General features: G+C 34.8%; 1 pseudogene; it reads right to left on the reverse strand.

Annotated features, from left to right (window-relative positions):
* Positions 1–26,082, reverse strand: part of LOC149546753 (heat shock 70 kDa protein 3 pseudogene) — a 65,044-nt pseudogene extending 38,962 nt beyond the window's left edge.
* Positions 26,083–26,752: the final 670 nt, after the last annotated feature.

Raw genomic sequence — 26,752 nt, forward strand, 5'->3', positions numbered from 1 at the left:
GAAAGAAACACAGATCATTCTACATTCATGTATTCTCAAGATCCAACAGAGAAAATACATCACAAATTTTTGCTCAAAAATGGTGGACCAAAAACAAACAGGTGTCTTTTACAAGGAATATCTACATACACCTATCACAAAATGACAAAACTATGGTTAAGAGAAGATATCAAAATCAAATCATTCCTTTCGATGAGTCAACTTCTGTTACATGTTTTAATGTTGCTGAGTTGGCTATTGATCTGATTCATCTTCATATGTAACTGCTAAATTAGACAACGATGAAGCTTGTTCTGACAAGGGCACATTAACCTCCACCTACAGGATTCCACCACCTTCATTTTGCATGGTAAGGACAACTTCTACCTTTTCCTTTTCTTTAATTGTATTGGCATCTTGTGGTCTTGGTTCTGCAACTGAAAGTGATAGGTTTTTCTTGTCTTCTTCTTCTGATTGGGTTTGATTAGTGATGGTATCAATGATTTGGACTTCCTCACCCTACACTTCATCACTGTCAATTTCATCTACATCAAACTGTTCACTAGAAGGCATTTCTGCCATCCACCTATCAAATAATGTGTCATCTGGCCAATTGAATTGCAAAATATCCTTTTGTTTCTTTATTATATAATCAGCCTCATTATCAATATCAAAAAATTCTTGTTTTAAAGAATCAAAAAATATTTTGGCTTTCACCATTTCTTCTATTGTGGTGGCCCACCGTGCATGCCCTGTTTCTTTTATGACTTGATTCATTCTTAAACAGAATAAATCATCAAGTTCCTTTGCCCATTCCTCTTTGCTTTTCAAATAATTTTTCTTATCTAGGGCATGAGGAAATAAATTGAATTTTTGGCTCTTATATTTGTCTAAGTAGCCTATTATTATCTTCTATAAATGTATCCTTTTGCTATCAAAATCAGCAAGATCAGAAACAATGTCAAAGGTTTTATCAATCTAATCACGAGAATTATTTATAACAGATAGACACAATAAGGTTATTGCTTTCTCCCTTCTCACCCATTTGTTCACAATAGGCTTTAGAGCCTCATCATCTACTTATAACTCCTCCCAGATGTTAATCACCTTGGCCAATTGATCATGGATTAGTGGCCATTCAACCTTGTCTCCTAGATATGTAAGAGTTGTTCTTAGTTTATCTTCATATTTAGATTCCAACTCTACATGTAAGGCCCACAGTTTACTCTTTTCTTCTCCAAAATCCTCAACAGTGTAATACTGTGGCCCTTGGGGTGTGTTTGGTATTTCAATGAGGGGGGTAGATTTGAAAGGTTCAACAGGGGCAAGGGTATGTTATTTTAGGCCTGGTGGATTTTCCCAGTAGCTTGTTCTCAAGCTCAACTTTCCTTTTTAAATCTTTATTGTAGGCATCCACAACTGCCTCATATTTACTTTGTAATTCAAACGTTTCCTTTTCCTCCCTTTTATCAGTAGCTAAGGAAAACTGAGAATAATCCACATTCATGTGGGCTGCCTGTACGTGTGAGGTATTAGCAACTCTCCTCACAATAATATTCACTATCAGTCCTGAACCATCAGGCTGTGCTGATACAATCCTGGATCCTTTTCTTAATGACCACATAACAAGAGTAGCCTGATCATCACTAAAAGTAGTTCCTACAAATTCCTTTTAATTTGGGTCTTGTAACTCCAGTCTATTAGAAACAGAGTTGAAAATCAATGCATCTGCAATATCCCAATTAGGCAACAATAGTATGTTAGAAGTTTTTACCATTTGCCTTCCCTCCTCAGGGGTAATGTTCTGGAATTCTTGCATCATTTTCTCCTTTATTTGGTTTTGGATGGAGGCTTCATCCATTTCTAGATGCTCTATTTTCATGTTCTTACATCTTTCCTCAAAATTGTGGATGTTTGCCCTCCAAGAAAATTGATGGAAATCCCTAGACCTTACAAAACTGTCATCTTACAAAAATTGCTAGCTGGCTTGTTCCAAAATAGGGTCCAATTCCCTTCCCTTAAAATTAGCTACAGTCAACTCAAGGCTTGGCACAGGAGGTTCCTGGGGGTTCCCTTCATCAATCTCTGCTTGAGTAACAAAAACTCCCTCTTGTGATCCAATTTGTTCAATTTTCTCAATAGTGAGCTGCTCCTCCCTAGTTCTCAAAGGGGTCTATGAAGGTGAATACTCCTCAACATGAGAATCCTCCTCTCTTATTATTTTCCTCCTCTTAGGGGAGGGCTCAGTAGGCCTCTCTTCCAAAACCCTACTAGTGGACTCAATTATTGGTTTGCCTTTGTCCACTGTATTCTTTTTATTTTGAACAATAGTATATCCCCGCCTTTTTTGGATAGTTAATTGACCTGCCCTTATATTGGGAGTAAAACCCAATCTTCCCATTACTTCCCTGGCCTTATCCGGGTAGAACCTAATAAAGAATTGCTTCTTTTCATTCATTGCCTCTATTATTTTAGGAAAATTATTCATAAGTTTTCTCATCTTATCTACATTTGTAACTGCATTGTCCAAAGGACTATAATCTGGATCAAAACAATGAATGAAATCCAAAATTTTAGAAAAGACTTTCCACTTTTCTTTCCTAGTCTCTTGCTCCTGCAAGGAGTACTCATTCCTTATTAAGTCTTTAGGAAAATAAAATTCATGCTCAATTTTACCAAGCTTAATTCTCTGCCTCAGAGCCAAATGATAAAATCCTTCAGAATCACAAAAATGAGGATAGGAAGTGGCCATCTTATAAGGATTCAAAATCTTGTGTAGAGAAAGCCAACCTCCTTTTGTGATTACAAAATGATGAGCCACTGTGCAAGTAGGAAAAATTGACCCCTTTTGTCTTTTCAATAGAAGGGCTTCCTCCACTCCTCCCAGCTGCCACAATATCTTAGCAACTCCTACCTTCAAAGGCACTTGATAGGGTAGTACATGAGGGCTTCCTTTAAAACCATATATTCTAAATACAGTAGAAATAGAATATGGAATGACATCTCCCCAGTTATGTGAAACTTTCAAACCACTTGGGTTGTCCATTGGCCTAATGAGATTCATTAATGCTTTGGGGATTCTGGGATTGTCCCTTAATAGGAGGCATCTCAGCTTTGAAGCAAAATACCTAGAAAACATGACAAATATGGCATTCTCTGCATCCCAAGTCATATCTACACTCCACAATTGAACTTGTAATGCTTCCCCACTCTCTTCTCTGTCTAATTCCATTTCTTTACTAGAATATGTTACTCCCTTGAATAAGAACATGTGCATTAACAGAGAATAATGGCCAAAAGTTTTTTCCACCTTACCCTTAGCAATTCCAATCAGTCCAATGTGAATCTCCTTAGCTAAGTAAGAAGCAAAATCAAAAATTATATCCACACCAAAAGAGGAAATCTGAGTAATCATATACATAAAATCCACAGGCATGAACTCTTCTTCATCTCTCCCAAAAACTTTACACAAGGACCTATATATTTCTATAGCCCTAGAATTGAAGTATGCCCTTTTGAAAGGCTCCCTGGACAATGTTGTTATTGCTGGCAGTGTTCCAATTCTACCTATGTGTGCGCTCAGTGCTCCTTGCCTAACTACATCTCTCTTAGACATATACTCATTTTCTAACCCTTTCAAATCAATGGGCACATGATAATCAGTGACAGGCCCTAAACTGAAAGCTTCCCTAATCTCCTTTGCATTGATTGTAATCAAGGTTTCACCATCAGTTCTCCTCACTACCCTAAGGGCTTGGTCATAATTCTTAGCTACAGCTTCCAAAAGATCATAATCCATGAAAACACTAGGAACCACCATTTTCCCTAGACCAAAATTCCAGATGTTGGCATGTGGGGCAAAAAGGTTCCTCTCTGAAAACCATTTTTTGAATAAAACAAGACCAGTCTGTGAAGTTGTTGCATCCCTAACCTAGTTTCCTTTGTCATACAACCCATCTGCTATTTTCAGCCTAGGGTTTAATGAAGTTATCCTCTTAACTTCTATAGTTTCAATAGTGGAAGAAGGGAGCAATTCAAGCAAATCATTGTGGATATTCCTATCCAAATAGTTCTCTTGACCAGAAAACGCTTTCTGTTTTGGATCCATTTTAATTAACTCTCGAAGGAATTGAAGCAGCGGGAGGATTATAATGCAAGTACTTTGAATTTCGCTCTAGTTCTTCTCAGTGTTACTGCAATCTTTTTGCAAACAAACTACTTCACAATCTTACCGAATCCAACACGGTCTTCTCAACAACTGTTTCTACTTAGAAATGCTTTGAATCTTTGTTTGAGTATGATGGAATTAAGAAAATCTTCTGTGATATACTCTATTTTTATTCACACATGAAGCTTTCATCTCTCATAAATGTATAGGGTGGCATCACCTTCTATATTCAAATTTACACCATGGATTTATGAAAAATCCTACAATCCAGGGATGCAAGCAAAGACGACTCATGTTCCTCTTGACAAGCTGGCAGTCAACCCAATGAAAATATTCCATGTGTACCTTTCCTTCATTGTTGGCATCTCTGAAATGGACCCACATAACTTTGAGGACACGTGTCACTTAGGCGCTATCTCACTATACATAAAGAGTGAGCACCTTGCCATAGCGAGATAGCGCCCATCATTGATCCTAATTTGATCATGCGGATGACATTTGATGCATTGCTCAAAAGAAATATGGTAGGCCCCTTGTCACCATGTCTCTATTCGTAACATTCGTGCAACTCGCAATAGCGAGATAGCGACGATCATGGATCTGAGATAGATCTGATGATCAGTCTTTCATATATTTTTTGAATAGGGTGTGGGTCCAATCATTGATGATGTGATGAAATCTTGGCTATATTACCTACTTCTTGGGGCCCATATTTTTTTATTACTCAGTCGGGCGCTATGTCGCTAACGGCGAGAAGAACAAGTTCCCAATAGCGACATAGCAAATCTCGGTGTCTTTTCTTTTCCTGGCATATATGTGTAGCCCATTAGATGCCAGTGTGTTCCAAATCTTTATAATTGATATCCGATGGAGTACTTTCTGGGACCCACTTACTCTGAAAAGTTGCCGCAATACTACTTTTTGTTTGGGCACTATGTCACTAATGACGAGAGACACCAATTCTTCGATAGTGACATAGCGATTTCTGGTGACTCATCAAAATTTCGGGTCAGAAAGATAAAGGTGAGTGAAGTCATAACTACCCTCGTTAATGCATTTGATACATAATAAAACAGCACGTGCACCACGCAGCCTGAAAAAATTTACGATCATCGAAAAATTTAAAAGTGACTGTCGGCCATTATTTTTGGTGAAGGCATCATGTCACTAATGACGAAGTGCCCAATTTCTCTGATAGCGACAAAGCGACTAATCGAAAAAGCTAAGATTTTTTTTGACACCTTTTGTACCTCAATGTTGTAATTCCTTTTCAAGTTCTGACATGTCTATTGTAAACGTGATGAAATATCTCTGAAACAATACAATCTTCAGTCACCATATTTCCACTTGACAGTACTGCTTTTCAACTTAGCTGTGGTCGTTATGTCACTAAGGGTAAAATACTTGTATCTTTTCATAGCGATATAGCGATTGCGGTAGATCTTTTAGGGATCGGGCGGTCAGAAACACAAAAGAAAAGATGTGACTTAGGGCGTGAAAAGTTTGAAAAGGATGGGAATCTTCACATATTTTTAGTTTTGCGCCCGAAAAATTTAAAAGAAAACAAGACCTAGGGTTTCAAAAAAAATTTGCTTCAAAGACCTACAAAATATGACTTGGCTAGAAACCCTATTCACCATAGGTGGATCCCAATCTGAATTCTTCTATACCTTGGACAAAGGAATTTGATTATGCAAAAATTCAAACCAACAAAACTATCATGGAAAAATTGTGATGAAGATGCAACCTGCAACTATTAGACTATCATAGAAAAATTGTGATGAAGATGACATTAAAAACTATTGGACTATCATGTGTACAAGTCACAAAATGATTCCAACATATGAAATTAAGTGTACTACATAGGATAGTGATGACTGAATTTCCATGCCCTCCAAATTTGGTGGTTGTAACATTTATACCAATTTCATTTGTAGGATACACACTCTTTAAATACTCCAGGAAATTCCTGAGTGCAGATGTTTCGATTCCTTAGTGTCAAAACTTGAATATATTTCATGCTTATCATTTCCTCTAGCAATTCTTATGTAAAAAATCATTAAAATAATTGTTCCTTTTGACAGCATCAAAGAGTGTATATATACAATATTTTTGAAGTTGTTTTGTGCTAAATGAACCTTTTGTGATCAAGTCTTGTAAATATCTTGGTTGGTAAACTGCAAATTTCTTACTGGCTTTGTACTAGTACCCAAGATTAACATTGATGACATTAGTAGAATTCCAAGTTTTGCTCTTGTATTCCTATTAATTGTACTTGATTGTCGAATATGTTAAAGAAGAAACAAATGCCAGTTAATTTACAAACTGTAACTGACCTGAATTGCTTGATATATTTTTTAAATGTTGAGATGCATATATTAAGAATTTTTTGTTGCTGCAGGCCAAGCCACAGCTGATAGATAGGTCAAAGCTTCCAACTATTGTGGATCCTATGATTAAAGAGTTGCTGAACTTGAAATATCTTTAGCAAGTAAGTTGCATGCAAAATATTTCTTTTGAAGGGAATTGACATTATTTTTAAAAATACATTCAGTTTATACAATTTTACTCATGTTTTGGTGGATAAAAACTTGACGTTCTTCCACATTTCTTGCCCATTTTATTGCATATCTAAAATAAGACATAGTCTTGCCATTTTCCAATAGCTAAATTTCTTTAACTATGATTGGAATTTGGCATAAAATGTATTTTTTAGGTTAGATTGTCAGCTAGTTCTGGTTGATCGCCATTTGAAAATTAGAGGTGCTAATCCTTTCATTGAAGATAAAATTTATAGTGCACTGCATATCATAACACTTACCCAAAAAAGTTGAGCCAAACATTTGATTATCTAGATTGAAAGTCATTGTCCACTTCATAATCTTAGCAAGAAGAACACCATAAGTGCTTGTGAAACAAGTATTTACAATGAAGCAAGAAGGAAAGAAAAATGAAAAAATGTGTTGAGTCGAGAGATAGACATTGGAAAGAAAGCCATTGATTATAAAAATTATTAAGATCAAGTTTAAAAATAATATTTTAATTGACAACCACAAAGCAAGATTAGTAGCTAAAGAGCAACAAATTTTCCTTGTACATTCGTGCACTATCTCCATGATTCCATGTTTGGTCCTTAGCCTCTTTGCAATAACCACACGATCAATGATTGCCAAATAGTGCCAACATACTATAGGGAAAGGCCCTTTCTAGATCATATTTCAATGCAACAATTTATCAAACGGTGGTGCTTTCAAGGGACACTAATCATATTCAATCGTGTGACTTTGGCTCATTGCTTCAAATTTGTTAGAGGATATAGAAACTTACTGACTATAAATAATAGGTATGTTCTTAGAAAAAAAACCCATACTCATTGTAAACAGAAGATATGGACTTAATGCATATTTCATGAGTTGTGGTTCATAAAAACCCATACTCATCAGCTTGAATTGTTTGTTTAATACCCAATGCATTAAGGTGACACTTACAATTTGAATTCATAACAACCATTTCTCATCAACTTAAATTGTTTGTTTAGTACCCATTGCATTGACGTGACACTTACAAGGTTGAAGTATTGCAACTTCCTAGAAGGTCTACCTACTCAATTCCATGATGGTCCAACTTTCCTTGATCCTTGGGAGAATGATGCAGGAGCATCAAGGTCAAGGTTGAAGGCATGAGAAGACATTAAGGTCTCAAGATAACCAACATGACCATGTTAGAATAGTTGATGTAATAAGACCCTATGAAGGTCCTTTTTGATATGTTTGTAATCATTTTAGTTACATTTGAAAACATTAATTAACAAAAACCATATGTGCAGATATAAACATTAATCACAACATGTCCAATTTATTTGTAGGTATATTTTCCTATGAATAAAGGCCATGCCTAACAATATGAATCTAGAATAAAATAATGAGACAATGGCTGCATTGTGGGGTCAATTTCAAAGAAAACCTAATAAATGTTATTGTCCTTGCAAAAAGTGTAAGGGTTTAAAGAATCAAAGAATTCTAATCACAACAACCCAGAGCCATTGTAGGCAATATGGTCATGTTGAAGGGGGCCACGATTTTTGTCCATTGCTGAATGTGGATTTCCTACTGGAGGAACATGGAGGTGTGAATATCCAAGTTGAGGATAACGCTCCCATGGAAGAAGATGATAATGTGCCAGAGGAAATGATTGAAGAAGATGGTATTGGGGCAAGTGATGAAGAGGCTCACAATGATGGTACTAGCGAATTTGATAATAATGATGAAGATGGTCTTGATATACCTTTACTTGAGAAGGCACACAAGCCCTTATACCCAGGCTCCCAAATAACTCTACTGTCGATTATCGTGTTGTTGGTGAACTTAAAGGTTATGAATAGCATATCCAATGTAGCAATGTCACATATGCTAAGGTATCTCATTTTTGTCATCTTCAAGGTTAGCATACAATTACTATTCATTATATTAACAATGCATATTTTTTGTTGTAAGTTGATTAGTGAGTTTTTGTTACCACCATCAAACATTTTGCCTCATTTGTACCGAGAATTATCTAACATTATGGATCAGATTGGAATGAAGTATCAGACAATACATGCATGTCCCAATGATCACATTCTATATCATAAAAAACATGAATTTGCAACAAAATGTCCTGATTGTCATGTTAGTAGATATCAGTCAGATCAAATAACAAAAAAAGTGCCTCACAAGGTTCTTCGGTACATTCCCATTATTCCACGTCTAGAATGGTTATTCAGGTGTGCTAGCTTGGCACAATTTATGGATTACCATGCATGCAATAGAAGTCAGGATGACATTATGCAAATGCTTGCCGATGGTTCTGCATTTAAAGAGATAGAAGAAACATTGTCACACTTTAAAGAAGAACCTCATAATCTGAAACTTTCATTGGCGGCGGATGGTGTCAATTCATATGGAGATATGAGATCTGTTTACTCAGTATGGCCTATTTTTGTTATTAACAATAACATTCCTCCTTGGATATCCATAAAGAGGGAGCACATAATGTTGTCAATGATTGTGCCAGGTATTTTTTTTTTATAGTTATCTAAATTAATTTATAAATAGTGCATGAAAATGGTTATAATAATTACGTAATGTTTATGTTCATTCAATTGCTAGGTAAATACCAAGTTAAAGATATGAACTTTTATATTGAGCCCTTAATTGACGAGTTGTTGAAGTTATGGAATGGCATCACTATGTATGACATCTCTAGACCAATAGGACATCGACAATTTCAATTCCATGCAATGCTTGTATGGACAATACATGATGCCCCTGGGCTAACTCATTTTTGCGGTATGTTATATTGTTAAGATCACATATTTTTGGTCTGTTATAGTGCTTACACATTACTATCAAATACTTAAGTTGCGCATGATAATTGTACATGATCCAATTATACATGATCTTTTAGGTCTTCAAACAAAGGGAAAATTTGCATGTCCTGTTTGTGGTCCGAAGATGAAATGTCATCATTCGAAAATTTTAGGAAAGCAAGTGTTTGATGAGTTTAGACACTTTCTCCACAATAATCATAGGTGTCGAATTGTCGAAAAACATCTTTTCAATGGGAAAGAAGAGACATCATCAAGGCCATGAAGAATGACACCTCATTTATGGAAGTTGGAATACGATCGACTAAATCATCGAGGTAATGTCCAATTTGTCATCCAAAGTTTACAATTTGTATTTTGATATTGTCTTATATTTACTAATGTTGTAACTGATGCTCATGAAGATTGTCAAGTCATCAATGACCAACTTCCTAGAGGAATGAAAAGTTATCCTACTCAATTTAGTAGGTTACCATACTACAAGGATCTCCCAATCGTGCATTTGTTTGATGCTATGCATATTGGAAAGAATGTAACAGAGACACTATGAAAAATGTTGGATGGAAGGCGTGATAGAGAAAAAATTGCTAAAATTTGTACTGACATTCATGAATCTAATCATGCACTAAAAGTTTTCATTGAATTAAATAGGAATGGAGATCGCATAAATACAAGTGCCCTTCCTTGGTTATTAATGAAGCAACAAAGTGATGCATTAAAAGAAGTCATAAAAAAAAAATTCCAATAGGATTTGCTACAAATATAAGCACTCTTCTATTAAAAAAAGGTGATTTTGGGCCAGGGTTGAAGACACATGATTGGCATACCTTCCTCAAGGTAAGTCATGTTTTCTATTTACAGTATATTTGTAAGATTGAATGTAGTACCAGTTGCATTATTTAATAATATATTGAAATGATCATTTTTTAATGATTGCAGTTCGTCCTACCTCTATCCCTTCCACAATAGTTTGACAATAGTATTAAAAAATTTATATATGATCTTAGAAAATACATGAGGTTAGAAAAGTTTTTTTTCTTAGATTTGTAGCTTTTTATCTGAAATCTATTGTATAATTTTATTTGAAATCTCCTCTATGTGTTTCTGCGTGTTGAATCTCATTTAGGTGGTTATCATCTAAAGAAATTGATAAAAAAGATATAAAATATTGGAAGAGAAAAATTCCACAGCTTATGTGTGAAATGTAAAAGTATTTACCTCCAACATTTTTCAATGCTCAAGAACACTACCTCATACATCAAGTTGAGGAGATTGAATTGTGTGGACCTGTACAAGCTAGATCAATGTGGATGGTTGAGAGGCATTTGAAATTTATGAAGGGCTTGGTTCGAAAAAGAGCACGTCCTGAGGGTTCTATGATAGAGGGATGTATGATATACTAGACCATGGTGTATATCAGTGAATATCTTCCAAAGTTTGCAGCAGGCATCCATCTAGATCGCATTTGGGATCCCAACTGTAATGACAAATTCAAAGGGGAGTACCTGATGAGGAAAGGTAGATTGAGGAGGGTGAGAGGTAATTATAAGTTTTTTTTGTAATTTAACAATTCTTATCCATCATCAATATATATATATAAGTTGTTTCTCACTGGTGTAATTGTCTTCTTTATAGTTGGTCGTGAGTGGGATGCACTACACTTGTATATTGCAAACAATCTTGATTGGATGACAGTGTGGACTAAACAGTCTCAAGAAAATGGTCGCTCATTAACATGGGATGGTGTTGCATCATTGGTTAAAGAAGCTCATCGTAATGGAGATCCCAATGTTATGCCAATGGTACTTGATCTAATATATGACTTAAGAGATACAAAGGTATGCATAAGATTACTAATCATGAGACATAAGTTTAATATCAACTCACAAATCAATGAGAAGATTCTTGACATGTTTGAATAATTGCAGGTCAAATAGCACAAAGCTATGTACTACCATGGCTATAAATTCCGCACAAAAAAGTTAGATGAAACAAAGAAAACGTGTGATTCTGGGATAAGTGTTGTCTTTGCGGTCACCAATATTTCATCTAGAACTGAGATACATCCTCAACAATCTAAAAATCGATACTATGGCATTTTGGATGATATACTTGAGTGCAACTTTAATTCATTCAAAATAGTTCTATTTGTCGTCAAATGGTTTAGGTTATGAGTAAATCAAAATGATCCTGATAGGAATGTTATTGAACACGATAGTGGATTTTCTATGATTAATACAAGGTCATTTGAGCCAATCGGAGATGAGCCCTATGTTCTTCCAAGTCAATGCAAGCAAGTGTTTTAGTTTGGTGTTCCAGACAAACTAGGTTAGTCATTTTTTGTTAGACATGACCCAAGAGGAAGGCCGATAAAGTATAATGTGATCGAAGAAGAAGATATTGAAGAAGCACAAGAGGAAGTAAATGATTATCAGGAACAACAGTTACCCAGTGATGAAGAAGAAGAAGATGGTGATGATTTTGGTCATGCTAACGATAATGGTGATAATGATGATGATGATGCTGATGACGATCATGATCATAGTGATGAAGATGGTGATGATCATGGCGATGATGGTCATGATGATGATAGTGATCAAGTGGATGATGATGGTGATGAAGATGGTGGTGGTGATGACAACGATCAAAGTGACGAGTACGATGATGGTGATGATGATGATAATGATGATGATGATGACATGGATGACGATCATGATGATCAATGAAATCTTCAGGTACGATCAATGTCAAATATGATGGGGTCTTGTATGACCAAATATTTCTTTCCAAACCATATGTGCACATATAAACATTAAGTAGGACATGTCAAATATTGTTTTAGATATAAACATTAGTTATGCTAAATTTTTAACTTAAGAAAAATGATTTACATATACAATCTACTTTATTATTAATACTTTTTTTGGTAAGTCTATTACTTTAATTTCGTTGCTGATTTCTAAGACTTACTAATTTTTTTCACAGGGCGATATGGATGCACCATGTCAAACACCTTCAATAGAGGTAAACATTAATTATTGTAAATTTTAATGTTAATATAGAAACAAATGTCCTATTATTATATTCTTTTCTTTATGCCTTTGGAGTTATTTTGATGAAAGCATACGAATATTTGATGTCACAACTAATAGGAAAAAGCTACAATGATTGTTGATCAAATGCAATCTGAAATATGGGCATCATATCTACATGACATTGGCCTTAGTACTAACCCTGTATTCATCACCCAAAAAATTACACAAAGATACACTGATGAACTTGTTCAAATTATCATCAAGGGTGATAGAAGTGAGGAGAAAGAGGCACTGAGAATAGAATTGGACTGTAGAATCCAATCTTTGAAAGTAAGCAGTAATTCGACTAAAGTAGTAATAGAAGTTCAATAGATATTAATATTTTATAGTATCTTATGGATCATGATCTCTGATTTTATGTGTTCTTTTATAGACATATGTGCCAGTTGTGACATCACATGCTAAACATGGTCAGGGTTGTTTCACAGTACCTTCGTGTAAGTAACACTTTGTTTGTTTTGATCAACATTATAACACTTACCTTTTTTTTGTCGACATTTCTCGCTAGTATCCCATTTTGCAAATGTCTTTGCTAACAATATTCTATTCTTCAGCTCATGATGAAGTGCGGACTCCTCCTTCGGTTGGCGATCCACTATTGTCTGCTGCATTGTCGGCAACAAGGACCATGCAAACATTATCATCTATGCCTAGTAGAGCTGGTAAAACCTTGTTTTGCTATATTTTGTAATGTGCTATATTTTGTAATGTCTTTCTACAAGTTGATGAACAATCAAGTAGCACATTAGTGCTTAAATAATGTCTACAGAAGCTTGCATACACACAAACACATGCATACACACACCACGCATACATACATACATACATATATATATATATATATATATATATATAGCCACACATAGAGAGACATGGACATAGGCGGGGAGGTAGACCAATAGAGAGCAGTACTAAAATTGTCATTTAATTGTTATGATGTTTCAATTGATAGAGCAACAGAGAGCGGTACTACTGAAGCTGATCCATTTCTTGGAGCAATTTGTGTGATTAGTATTGGTTTGTATGAAGGTACATCGTTGCTAAATAAGAAAACTTTGTTTCCATTAAGAGAACAAAAGCTTCTAGGTGCTTTAAAATTGATATTTTTTAAAGTGTAAATTTAGTTTACTTTTACATTACTCATTTTGGACTGATAAATCCTTTATGTTTTTATAGGTAATAATGCTTTCTTTGAACATCTTTTTCATATGACATTGAGACTGTTTGGACCCACCATACGTAAAAGGTACGTAGTTTCATATCATTGCTACATAATTTTTATTTTCTTCTATATATTGTAATATATTAAAGTTATTGATCTAAGAATCTATTTATTTTTTAAAAGGTGGAATTTACAAGTTGGGGAATTAAAAAATCAGCTGATTGTATCCATTGAGGAGAAATTTGGGAAAAACATTTTTGACACTGGCCTACTTCTGGAAAGAGCAACAAAGCATATAAAGACTGTGAGGGATCAATATAGAAGGTGTCTTAAGGATAACCCAAAGTATGATCGTCCTCCTATGATTCCACCAATAGAGTGGAATGAAATAATAGAAGATGCAAAGGAGAAAAGGCTATGTGAAGATAGAGATAATGAAGCAGCACAGGGCAAAAAGAGGTATGTCATTATAGTATTAAGTACATTGTAATCATGCACTAATTATTGATATTTGTAAATATATAATCAAAGATGTTTGAAATTGTTCATAAATTGCAGGACACATCCATGGCTACAAAAGCGAGAACAGAAAAGGTTGGCCAAAACAAACTTGGCTCTAGTGGCTATATGAATCTGCAGTCTCGACTTGTAAGTGGAGCAATGAATTTTGTTTTTGTTTTTTAATATAATGTTGCAAACAGTTTTTTTGAATGAAACCATACATGGAAAATTGATGTTATCAAGCAAAAACCACAAGGCACAGATTTCAATGTGGAGGTCACAGATGAAGATAGAAAAATTGCCTTGAAGGAAGGCTATAAAGTTGTGGTTGCACGCCTACGTGAAGAATTTGTAAGCCTTGCCCAAGAATCCAGTGCACCAAATGATATCTCATAGGTAAATTGGTCAGATGAAAAGTAAATGAAATTAAATAGTTGAGAAGATTCTTTTTTGATATTAGTTTTAAACGTAAATTGACTACATAATAATGTGCATAACATTTTACTGCAGCCTTCATATCCTACCACAAAACCTGCTCCTAATGAAGGCCATGATGTGCATTATAGTGGTGGAGGTATTAATTTGCTATTGGAAATTAATTATGCAATTATGAATACAATTTAACATCTTCAATTGGAATTTGACATGTATCCTTTTCTTGAATATTTCAGAGCATGTTGAACATCATGCTGAAGGACTGAACCATGTTCCAAGTGTTCAACATGTTGACGCGGTGGTAGATCAAAATGTTAATGTACATGATGTGGCATTTTCAGGTAAGAAAAATGCATTTTATGTTGTGCTCGTACTTAATTACAAACTTGTAACAGTTAGAAAAAGAAAAATAGTATGCCAATTTATTGCATTCACTTGTTCTTGCAACAGAGCCCCCTTTAGTGCAGCAACCTCCTGCTCCTCCAAAGAGAAGGAGCCATCCTAATTTGACATTATACGTGCCAGAAGAGAAGGAGAATGAAGTAGATATGGATGTCCCTATGAGAGCTTTTCTTAAGAGAGCTCAGAAAAACAAAAAAAAGAAATGATGTTTTAAAAATCTTCTTTGATAAACCTTGTTGGATAATGAAAGAACTTTGTTTTAAGTAATTATGTATGAATGATGCGTATTAATACAGATTTTTATTTTATGTTAATAAATATTGTTATGTGTTAATCAAGTTTTGATTAGTATTGTGTATTAATTATTTTTATATCATATTAATGAATGTTATGTGATTGTATTGATTGAATGCTATAGTTCATAAATGGATGAATTAATGAATGAAGTATGTAATTAGATGATAATGGGTACTTTAGATTGATGTTAGGGGGAGGGGGTGAGGCCAGATGAGCTTCCACCTTCACGTGGTTGGCCTTGCTAAGTAGAGAATATTATAGTATTCTTGAAACCAAGTGAAGCTCAAATTTGTTAAGTCTTCAAACACACATCCCAATTCTCTTTAACGAGACTAAAGTTTTTTTGCTTGTAATAGTCTCATTGCAATCATCTTTTGGTTCCTTGAACATATAGTTCTTGCTTAGTTTAAATCCCAATTATTAGATATTTGTCCACATTGGAGTTAGTTTGGCATAGAAACCTGCATATTTTATTATATATATTTATTCAACTGAAAGCAATGTAGAAAGCATTCACATAGTTGATGTCTAACAAAAGAAGACAAGATGCATATACTATTATGGAAATCCTTGTAGGTGAATTGTGTGTGTATGTACACACACACACATGTATGTATTTATGTATATAACTTCAAACAAATATGTAGACTCAATTAGCAAGAGACACCAACCTCAAATCCTGCAATGCAAAAGGAACTAGCCTTTGAAATGCAAAGTGTTTATAATGTAGGTAGATTTTCTTTAGATCTCCTTCGAGGTCTTCAAAAAATCTGCCTTGTACTTATGAATAATCCACCAAGATTTGAAATATTGTTTTTCAATAAATGCTCTAAACTTGGAATATACCTTCATAAATATTCTACCTTAGATCTGCTCATCATATTCAAAATAAGCCTTCACATGTCTATTCACTTAGGTCTGATTTAGGTCTTCCACAAATTTGGCTTATAATTATGCTCTTGAATCTCTTAAAATCTTCTTTCTATTCAAATGATATTTAATGAATTGATTGATACAAATTTCTTCATACTTGAATCCAAATATCATTGTCATTGTCAACCATAACACAAACATAAAATCATTTTGGTTATTCGCTTGTTATACAAGTTAGTCTTATCTTTTTGGTTTTCACAAGTCATGCACTTATGCATCTTTGGGATATCCACAAGCTATTAGAGATGTTTGGATGGTTCATGTCCTTATTTTTTTTGTGTTGTTTGTAGGGTTTTTGCCATGAAGTCTAAGGACAGACATGTTGGATGTTTGTGATAGACATGTCCACCTATAAGAAAAGTATCAAATGTAAAAAAAATGCAAAGAAAAGCTTGTAAGGGTTTTAGGTGTCTTTAGGCCTAGTACAGCTCGTAAGGGTTTTAGGTGTCTTTGGAAGGGTTAGTGAAGTTATAAAACCTTTGAAAAGGTTAGTGAAATATATTAAAGGCATATACGATTGTAAGTTGTTGAAGTTGACACTTTGTGTCAACTAGACAACAAATTTTAGTTTATAACTAACTGGTAACAGTCATATAGTTAGACATCAGTGGTTGTTTACTGTTGTTTGGTTATTTAGAAGGGATTTGTCAAGTTTTTAGGGGAGAAGTAGAGTTGGGGTGGTGAGACAAGGCATTGTGAAAAAATTATAATCAATAAAATAATCTTGTTCTCTGCAATTCAGTCTCTGTCCCATGGAACAGTGAATTCCTATGATGTATCAAATGCATTTTGACTAATATTTAATGTGAGAACATTTTATTATTTTTGTTATCTTGTCCACGCATTCTTTTAATTTTCATTGTGGGTTGAGTAAGGAATAATAGATTGGTGCATTCAAACCAGTGACTGGTTAGGCATAATCAACTGTACTTATTCTGAAGTTTCCAATGTAGATTCTCTCCTACCACCTGTAGTCACTGTTATTTGTGGGAGACAATGAGGTTGTGATAATTTATTTGTACTATATTAACCAAATGCAGGAGAGTGGGAAAACTTGGTGCAAGTGCAGTGTTGGATGGTAATTGTTGATGGAGGTTTAGCTTGGATTAGACACCAGTCTAATAGACAGTGGATCATTTCATGTTTGAAGATGTTTGGGGGGTGAATCCTTCATGTTTGGGGGGTGTCTCTATTACCAAAAATGAGATAGTAGAGCACTGCTAGTGTTATGGTGGGCAAAATATGTCTTTCATTGTGATAGACTATTTCTAAGTCATCTGTGTTGTTTCTTGCTATTGTCAAGTAGTCTTTGTTTTCCTTGAGACCATGAACAAAATTATCTACCATTTTTGTTAATGATAAAATTTTGACTTGAACAATGATAAAGTTTATTAGTAATCATTATAGTGGAACAACTTTTGACTTGTTCAAAAAATTTAGTTGAAGGTGTTGGAATTGATAGTGAATCCCAAGCTCCTAGAAATCACCTGCAACCAAAATGCATGTTACATCTGTGTTTGAGAGAGAATATGATCCAAAAAGCATGCCTACTTTGGTGATTTGGCTATTATTGCAGCACTACAAAGTGTCTTATAGTGTTTCTCATTTTCTTAAATAATGGGCAATTAGTTCATGATTTCATTATATCTTATAGTGGAACAACTCCAAGAATCTTGGGTAAATTGCTTTCTATAAGACTTTCTTGTATATGACACTCAATAATGTGGGCTAAGTGGTGAGCACAAAGAGGAACAAGAAAGGATCTGTACAAGTGCACGGTGCAGTAGAATTCAAAAATGAAATTATCTTAGTTTCATTCTAATTCTCCTCTATTACCCTCACATACATACACAGCTCACTTCAATTCTTCAATGCTCTTAAACTTATACACATCCCTTATCAGCAGATCTAGTCATAATTCTCCTAAAATTTACAAATATTCCTGGAAATAGCAGCTACCTAAGACTCAGGAATTAGATATAAATGAGGTGAGACCAGCATTTATAATTCTTGAACAAGATTGAAAATAATTTTGATTTTGTAAGATGATTTGATATGCAGCAGCAGAATTCATCCTTGTTTACTTCTGATTTATAGGACCAGTGCCTTATCCATTGGGCAAGAAATTGACTACTGGCGGGAGATCTAATTCAAATAACTTGTATAATAATTAATCAACTACAATCACCCATCTCCATTCTTATGCAATATCCCTTTTATGAACTCATAAACCCTACTGATTTACTAAAGCATTTATATAATTGCTTGAATTAAAAGCAACAATAAAACTAGCATACAACCCATCCAGATAGCATTCAGCCAAATAAACCTTATTTAAATGACTTCAAAGTAAACAAACCCATAAAATGGAGATAGAAATTGATGATCCACAGATATAGTGTAAATACCCCTTTGTATTATCCTTTTCATATGACTAATACAATAACCAATAGAAAACCAATTGAATGCCCAGAATAGATTATCATTTCTGTCATTTCAATTTGCTTATCAGAAAGTACAATCAAAGAAAACTCAAAACCTCTGCATACTATTGGACTAACTGAATATGTACTCTTCTTGAAAGAAACAAAAAATTGCACAAGTCTCGGACCATCACAATGCCTTGACAACTCATTTATATAGCATGAGTTGCAACAAGCAAAGGGAAATTGTGATTTGACAAGTGTCCAAGGAACAAAGCATCATACAAAAGACAAAAACAATCACAACAGAATGCCAGCTGTATCAAATATTCCTTCAGGTAGGCCTGTTCTAGTTTCTGTTGTGAATCATCAACTTTTGATTTGTCTCTCATTATTTTGGCTCCTCAGAATATGTGGCTACCAAGCTGGCCAAAGAACAATGATCTTATGATACCTCCAAATTGGTTTTCTCCTGCGGATTCTCACTGCTTTCACCCTGAGCAGGCATTATTACCTTTTCCCCTTCTTCTTTTTTCAGTTCTAGTGCAGAGGTGTCAATAACCTACACCTCGCCTTCTAGTTTCTCATCATCATCTGAACTGTCCTCCTCTAACTGCTTGTCCAATAGAAGATCTGCCATCCAAGTGTCAAATTATATATCATCTGGCCAGCTGAACTGTAGGATATCATTTTTCTTTTTTAAAATATAACTAGCCTCCTTTTCAAAACCAACAAATTCTTTCTTCAAAGAATCAAAAAATAATTGGACTTTAACCAATTCCTCTTTCGTGGTGGCCCACCAGGCATGCCCCTTTTCATTAATAACTTTATTTATCCTTGTGCAAAAAAGGTCATCCAATTCTTTACTCCACTCTTCCTTATTTTTCAATTTCTTCTTTCTTTCCAAGGCACAAGGAAATAGATCAAATTTTTTATTCTTGTACTTATTCAAATAAGAAACAATTTTCAGTTGTAGAGCAACTCTCCTATTATCAAAATCTGACAGGTCATTAGCAATATCATACAATTTTTCAACATGGTCATGGGAAGATTTTATAACTAAATAACATAGAAGGGTGATTTACTTTTCCCTTCTTCCCCATTTATTAACAATAGGCTTTAGGGTATCATCATGAGTTTTCAATTCCTCCCATATATCTATTACTTTTACCAATTGATCAAAGAATAAGGGCCACTCAATTTTGTCCGCTAAATACATTAGAGCCTTTCTAAGCTTATCCTCATACTACGTATTTAACTCTACATGTAAGGCCCATAGTTTGCTCTTCTCTTCTTCAAATTCCTCAGCTATATAATATTGAGGCCTTTGAGGTGTGTCTGGTATCTCTACAAGGGGGGTGGATTTAAAAGGTTCCACTAGAGGACGGGGGTATGTTATTCTTGGCCTTGTGGATTTTCCCATTGCCTTGTTTTCAAGTTCAATTCTCCTTTTTACCTCCCTATTATAGGCTTCAAGAAGTGTTTCATATTTATTCTGTAACTCAGACATAACTTGTTCCTCCTTCTTAGCAGTGGCCAACACAAACTTAGAAGATTCCACATTCCAATATGTTGCCTGTACATGTGAAGTGTCAGCAACCCTTCTTACAAGTATATTTCCCATAAACCCAGACTCATTTGATTGTGATGGTGTGGCTCTAGATCTCTTTCTCAATGACCAACTGACCAATGCATCTTGATCTTCAATGAATGAAGTGCCTTGGAAGTCTCTTCTATTTGGGTCTTGCAACTCCAATCTACTTGAAACAGAATTGATAATTAATGCATCTGCAATATCCCAATTGGGCAATAATAAAATGTTAGATGCCTTTATAATTTTCCTCCCCTCGTTAGGGCTTATATTTTGCAATTCCTTCATCATTTCTTCTTTAATTTGGTTTTTCATAGAAGTTTCATCCATTTCTAGATGCTCTGTTTTCATCTTTTTACATTTCTCCTCGAAAACGTTCATGTTTGTCCTCCATGTAAACTGTTGAAAAGCCCTTGATTTCACAAAACTGTCATCAATCAAAAATTGATGACTTTCCTACTCTAATATAGGGTCCAACTCCCTGCCTCTATAATCAGCTATTGTTAGATCCAAACTTGGGAGAGGAAGTTCTGGAGGGTTACCCTCATCTAATTCTGCTTGAGTAATAAAAATATCTCCCTGTGATCCCATTTGTTCAACCTGTTCACTAGTGAGCTACTCTTCTCCAATCCTCAAAGAGGACTGGGTGGGTGAATATTCCTCATCTTGAGGCCTTTCTTCTATCATTACCTTTTGCCTCTTAGCACTACTTAGCACTAGGCTCTTCAGGTCTCTCCTCTTGGGCTATACTGGTAGATCATATTATTTGTTTGCCCTTGTCTATTGGAACCGTTTTATTCTGAATTATAGTATATCCGGGCCTCTTTTGTACAATTATTTTATCAGTTCTCACATTTGGAGTGAAAGCCAACCTCCTCATGACCTCTCTGGCCTTATCAGGATATGAATCAATAAAAAATTATTTCTTTTCATTCATGACCTCCATTATTTCAAGGAAGGTATTCATCAGCTTACTTATTTTCTCAGCCTCTGTAATAGCATTATCCAAAGGATCATATTTATTATCAAAACAATGAATGAATTCAAAGACCCAGGAATAAACTCTCCATTTTTCCTTTTTAGTTTCCTACTCCTGTAATGAGAATTCATTCCTTATAATATCCTCTAGATAATAAGAATCATGCTTGACCAGTCCCAACTTGATTCTATGCCTCAACATCTGATTGAAAAATCCCTCAGAATCACAAAAATGGGGATGAGAGACAGCCATCATATACTGCTCCAAAATTTTATGCAAAAAGATCCATCCACCTTTTGTAATCACAAACTGATGGGCCACTGTGCAGGTAGGGAAAATTGACCCTAATTGCCATTTCAACAAATATTTCTTCCACTCCCCCTAACTGCCATAAAACTTCAGCCATTCCCACCTTCAAAGGAACTTGGTAAGGCAAAACATGAGGGTTCCCCTTGAAACCATAGATTCTAAAAATAGTAGAAATAGGGTAGGGGATGATATCTCCCCAATTATGTGAAACTTTCAAGTCATGGGGTTTATCCATAGGCCTGATGAGACTCATTAGTACCCTAGGGATTCTGGGATTGTCACTCAATATGAGGCATCTCAATTTAGCAGCAAAATATCTATCAAATCTGACAAAACTAGCATTACTTGCATCCCAGGTCATATCTGCACTCCAAAACTGGATTGGCAGTATTTCCCCATTCTCCTCTTTGTCTAGTTCCATCTCATTACCAAAATATGTCACTCCTTTGAACAAAAACATATGCATTAATAGAGAGTAGTGACCAAAAGTTTTTTCCACCTTGCCCTTTGTAATCCCAACTAAACCAATGTGAATTTCTTCAGCCAAAAAGGAAGCAAAATCAAAAATAACATCTACACCGAAGGAAGCAATCTGAACCATCATGTACATGAAACCAATGAGCATAAATTCTTGCTTATCTTCACCAAAAACTCGGCATAAGGTCCTGTATATCTCTACAGCCCGAGAAGTGAAAAGACTCTTCTTAAAAGGTTCTCTAGAGGCTACAGTAATTACTGGCAAAGTTCCTATTGTACCAAGATGTGCCCTTAGTGCACCTCCCCTAATTACATCCTTCTTTGCTTTATATTAATTCTCTAATTCGAGCAAATTGATTTGCACATGGTAGTCTGATAATGGTTCCAAGTGAAAAACCTCTCTAATTTCTTCAGTAGTAATCGAGACTAGAGGCACACCATCCTTTCTTCTTACAACCCTAATGGCTTGGTCATAATTCTTAGCAATGGCTTCCAGAAAATCATAATCCATGAAAACACTTGGGACTACTAACTTTCCCAAATCAAAATTCTAGACATTAGCATGCGGGGCAAACAATTTTCTTTTCAAAAACCACTTTTTAAACAAGATAAGGCTAGTTTGAGTAGTTGTTGCATCCCTAACCCAGTTCCCCTTGTCATATAGGCCATCACCAATTTTAAGCCTAGGGTTTAAGGAAATTAACTTTTTAACTTGTGCAAGCTTTACAATAGATTCTGGTAGTAATTATAATAAATCATCATGGACATTCCTATCCATATAATTAATTTTCCCAGGGAATGGTTTCTTAGGAGGCATTTTGACAGTATTGAGAGAATTGGAATGCCATAGAGGTTATAATATGAGTACTTACTTGACTTGCTGAACTTGTTCTTCTCTGAACTTCTAAAATTTCTCTCGAATGACAGAAGAATAGTTTCACTTCTTTACCAGGCTTAACACGACACAATCAATCAGGCTGTTGTGCTCAGAAAATTTGCAATCTCTGTTTGCGTGGGACTGGAATTAATAAAAATAACTGTGTTATTCTCTGTTTCTCCCACACGCGAATCTTTCACTTATCATAAATGCACCGAACAGAAAAATAGAGTGGTGTTGCACTTTCTTTTTTGAACTTGTGTCGTTGATCCTTGAAAAATCCTACGATCTGGGAATTACAACTAAGCTGACTCAGGTTTCTTCTTAACACATTGGCAGTCAAGCCAGTAAAACACCTCCACCTCTACCTTTCCTTCAAGGCTGGCGCTTCAAACCGGGCCCTTGCATGACTACGCACATGTGTCATCAACTCGCTAACTCATTATACATAATTCTCGAGCACCTTTCCAGAGCGAGCTAGCGATGATCACTGATCTTACTTTAATCATGTGGTAGACAATTGAAACAACCTTTAAGAAAATGATGGTGGGTCCATTGCTCGTTAACTCAGTATACCTAATTTTTGCACATCTCTTTATAGCGAGTCAACAAGCGTAGTCGATCCAGACTTGATCTTGTGGACAACAATTTTACTTCAACAGTAGTGGGCCACACTCGCTAACTCACTATACTTAACTTCCAAGCACTTCTTCATAGCAAGTCAATGCCACCCTTTGATCTCGGCTCGATCTCACGATCAAAAATCTTCGTACCTAGTACACGAGAAGTGGGTCCATGATATCGTTGTCCATGATATGGGCCCTACAGATTTCTACCAAGCATTGGTCGAAAGTTCGACCAATGAATGGCAGAAAATGCGCTAACAATGCCAACATTTTTCGACCAACGTATTCGTCGAAGTTTCGACCAACCTACTGCATGGTCGAATTTTTGACCAAAAAGTTTTCAACCAGTGCCATCTAGTTTTCCACCATGCATTGGTCAAAATTTTGACCAATGCCCCACAAATTTCTACGAAGCATTGGTCGAAAGTTCAACCAATGAATGGCAAAAAATTGAAATTCCCTCCATCCAGTATGTTCGTCGAATTTTCGATCGAAAAATTATCGACCAATTCATTGGTCAAATTTGGTCAAAGATTGGTCAAAAAATGAGTCGAAATTTTCACCAATAAAGGTCAAAAAATGAGCCCAAATGTACTAGTGGTAGTATGTTATATATTATATTAAAATATATTTTATAATATATTGTATTATAGTATACTATGTATAACCTATCAAATAACATACAAGTAATTTAGTTTAAAACATTACAAATATTTCATATTTCAAATGGGATTTGGTTTGACGGGCTTTATCGGGTACCCAAAATATTGGGTATCTGATTAGGTTTGGTAGAAACCAAGATTAAATGGTCAATGCCTTAAAAATAACAAAAACATGTTTTTGCCTTCTTTATCTAAGTTTCACACTTTGAGGGTGTAGCTAATGACTTTTTTCCACCTAATTTTGATGAAATGAAAAGGGTTTCTTAAGAATGTTGTCAACTTTCCATTGATATAATTATTGTCAAAATATGATTTCATTAAGTAATTATTACTTATTTTCTAATGGAGTTACTTATAGAGTTTTGACTTCTATGTCTTTCAAATGCTACATCCTTTTAAAACTACATTCAATTTCTTATATATTGTATTCTTACAACTTTTTGATATAAGATTCATAACCACTTCAAAATTTCACATCAAATTGCCTAACCTCCTACACATATTCGTGTAATGAAGACTAAAAGTTAAAATTGTAGATATTATATTGCAAATACATAGTTTAGATATCATGAACTTTAAAAAAAAAATCTTTAAGACTACCTTTATAATTCTTTGTGTTATTAATTTAATCTACATTATCCTAAATAGTAGTCCTTTTAGAATCATCCTAATTTTGAGTATGTTTCGACATAACCATAGAATTACATCCATGATCTAAATAGCAGATGTTACAGTCTATTTGAAGGGTGAAGAATAGTCAATTTAATTCTTTTATTTAATGTTTTAACAAAAATATTGATTGTCAATTTTTAAGGCTAATTTAATAATTTTTAAATGAATAGTCCGTTTTCTATTAATTAAATATTAAAGTTACATATTTACCAATAATTTAATAACTTTTTAAATTTAGATATTTATAAAAAAAAATTAATTATAATAAATAATGATAGTTGTTTACTGATAAAAAAACAATTTAATAACTTTTTTAATTTGAATAGTTTATCAATATAATATAAATATTAAAAAAAATTCCAAAATTTCAAATTTTATAAATAAGTTTTTAAATTTAAAAAAGATTTTAAATCAATAATAATAATATACAAGATGCTTCATCTTGATTGATGCTTCTGCACAACTTCTTTTTGCCAAACAAACCTTCAACCAGAACGACTTCATCAATTTCATTTGTTGCCAGTTCCGCATCGGCTAAACACAGTCTCACACCGTCAATGCATTTGTTGAAGAGATCATTGTTAAGATCTTCAAATTTGGCTCTACTAATTTTCGAATAGAAGTCGATGCTTCCCAAAAGGCACTCAATCTCAACAGTTGTTTCTGTAGCAGCAGAAAGACTTCTTTTGGCCTTCTCGCATGCTGTACGAAGTCTACGAATTGATTTGGGATTCCCCCCAATTTTTTTCTTATTCTTCCTTTCGAATTCTTGGATGAAATGATTAAGCAGTCTTGTATTAAAATCCTCACCACCCAGATGAGAGTCTCCACCAACTGCTCTGACTTCAAATGAACTCCCTCTGGCAGTAATAATAGAAACATCAAGCGTGCCTCCTCCAACATCAAAAACAAGGATATTCTTACCTGTGGGTGAAGTGTATGCCTTTGTATCCAACCCATAAGCTATGGCTGCCGCATTTGGTTCATTTAGAAGTAGCAACACATTAATCCCGGCCAACTGGGCTGCATGCATCGTAGCTCGTCTCTGTGAATCGTTGAAATAAGCCGGCACAGTAATTACAGCATTCTTTACTTCACAATTCAGGAACGTTTTTGCAATCTCTTTCATCTTGAACAACACCAAGCCTGAAATTACTTGAGGTGTAAAAATTACTTGAGGGTCCTAATTTGTACTTTTCTGAGAATTCATGTATTAATTTTTCTGGCCACGTATAAAAACCGGTTATCTAGAAACTTTTCACTTGCCCTATTCCTGGTCTGAACCTTTCCTGACTGGTGACGATTGCTCTATTATGGGTAGGCAATCCCTATGTAAAAGAAAAGGCCAGGGTCCAGCAAAGGTAACAAAAAACAAGGTAGAGATCGTGAGAGCAATGTCAGTCACTGACCTGCAAATTTAAAATAAAAAATAAAACTCTAAATTCACTGTCTGGCTGTGTGAAGAAACTGGAAGCGGTTTTCGTTTGTTGATGGTTTCTGTGAGCTACCCGGTCAGTCAGTAAAATAAGACAAATCTGAAAATTACCTATATGGTGGTTAAGCAAACTTTGTGAAACAGTTCTACGGCCAAGCTCAGAAACTGCAAGTCAGCAACTCAACTACAAACCAATGAAGGTTCAACATTAAAAATCGATAAAATATCAAATCCCATTTTTATAAAACAAAAACAATTAATCCTTACAACCCCAGTCATCCTTACAGTCCACTTAGGCTAGGGCCCTAGAATTTCAGAAGCAGGGAGTCTGGTAAAGAAAAAAGAAATAATTTAAATCCTGATT

This window comes from Cupressus sempervirens, chromosome 7 (assembly GCF_028749045.1).
Source record: "Cupressus sempervirens isolate cs-2001-9-10 chromosome 7, ASM2874904v1, whole genome shotgun sequence".
Classification (NCBI taxonomy): Eukaryota; Viridiplantae; Streptophyta; class Pinopsida; order Cupressales; family Cupressaceae; genus Cupressus; species Cupressus sempervirens.